The sequence below is a fragment of the Aptenodytes forsteri genome, unplaced genomic scaffold (assembly GCF_000699145.1).
Source record: "Aptenodytes forsteri isolate BGI_AS27 unplaced genomic scaffold, ASM69914v1 Scaffold241, whole genome shotgun sequence".
Lineage (NCBI taxonomy): Eukaryota > Metazoa > Chordata > Aves > Sphenisciformes > Spheniscidae > Aptenodytes > Aptenodytes forsteri.
The window spans coordinates 2,321,236-2,323,135 of NW_008795252.1; positions in this window are offsets into that span (position 1 = coordinate 2,321,236).

The window sequence follows — 1,900 nt, forward strand, 5'->3', positions numbered from 1 at the left end:
CCGGCGGGGCGGGACCGGAGAGGGGGACGCAGAGGGCTGCCTGCCTTCACACCGAGCTGGTCGGGCAGGTGGTGCCTGCGGTCCCCAGGAAGGGTGCTGCCGGCTGCCGGCGTGCAATGTCCCGTCTGCTTCGGAGCAAAGGGTTACAGCTTTGGGGAGAGCTGGGAGAGAAACTGGGGACGGCGAGTGGTTGCAAAAGCAGGTGTCGGAAACAGCACTGAGGCTGGCGGGGCTTGACACGGTAGAGGAAAAAGGAGTGTGGCGGGGAAAGGGGTACGAACAGCCCTGCGATGGGAGAGGCGTGCAGAATCACGAAGGAGGAGAGATTAGGGCAGGAGGGGAGAGGGAGGCTTAGACCCTTCCAAATCAATTACACCAGGCCTGATGCAGGTTTCTCTAACCTGTTCCCAAAATCACAGAAGAGGGCCTACAAACCCATTACCACTCCAGTGATGGGAGGCTCTTGATTTCGTGAGTGAAGCTGCTCCAGTGCCATACAGTCCAGTCCTTACGGCTACAAAGGCATCTCCCAGGATATAGCCTGGTTTCAATCTAAGGTGGTTACAACTTACCCTGCTCACTGTGTGCTTTGCTATCACAAAGATACTTTGTGCACATGCAAAGTATCTTCACTGCAACTTTTTACCTCTGCAAACTGCTGCCCTGCCTTTGCTCAGTCTTTTCTACACAAACCCAAGTCTCCTGGTCTTTTTCCTACAGATCATAAAGTTTTCTAAAACTCTGGTCATTTTTCTTGCTCTCTGACGGGCTGTGTCCCAGTGGCTCCCTCTTTCCTGCGGCGTGGGACAGAAATCTTGACGCTGAATTCAGCTGAGGCCCTTCCAGACCTGAGGAAAGCAAAAGGTTCACTTCACATCCATGGAGATGAAACAATGTTTGTTTGCTTTCTGGCTAGGCTTAAGATCTCCTGACTCCTGTGATACGGCAGGTTTAACACGTATGACTTTAGGCATCAATTACACAAACAGTATAATTGTTTGTTTTTATGCTTCCATTGCCATGAACACCAGCATTAATTTGTTTTTGACCCACTTTAACACCCAGAGCCCTTCCTGCAGAGCTATAAAGCACTGGCAGCGCAGGGTTATACATTTGTACAGATGGTTATTCCTCCTTAAGTGCCTTTGCCTTAACTGAATTACCTACTGTTTATTTTACGTAATTTCCTCAACTTGCCAGGATCACTTTGATTTCTCAGACGTGTTTGCAGCTCCTCCTGCTCTGGCAAAATTTATGCTGGTCTTGGAGACATTGCTGAAAGTATTTAGCTCCAGCAGGCCCTGCAGAACCGGGCTTCAAACCTTCTTCCACTAGCACAAGGGAGCCAGTTACAGGTACTTTGAAGTATGCCTTCTCAACTACCTCTACACCCACTTACAAACTGGGGACGGCCACCCCGAAGGCCTCGTTTCCCTTGGCTGCCACTGAAAAATACAGTCAGAGAGAGAGGCAAAGACTTTCTAAAGTTGACGACAAACACAAGAACCTTGTCTCAAGCATTTCTTAGCTATCTGCTGAGGTGGTTGCTCCTGGCAGAGAAAAGATTTGATCGATTTACTGTGATTTATGCTTAAGTATTGGCTAACGTGGATTTATGGCCTTTTAACCATACAACCACTCGCAGGTTAGATGGGTGGTTTTGGTTACCGGCCTCTAGTCGCTGAAATCAGGCTGACCGAACGGGATTGCTGAGGTCCGTCAGTCCCTTCCTTTTAACTATAAGGATACTTTTGCTCTTTTCCTGTTCCTGAGACTTGAGAAATAGTGGTGAGAGACACCTAGCCAGTTCCCTATTGCAGAATTTGATTTTTAAAATGTGTAGCGTATCTAAATACCCTTGAGTTTGGGGTTTGGGGGCGCGTTTTTTGTTTGGTAACCC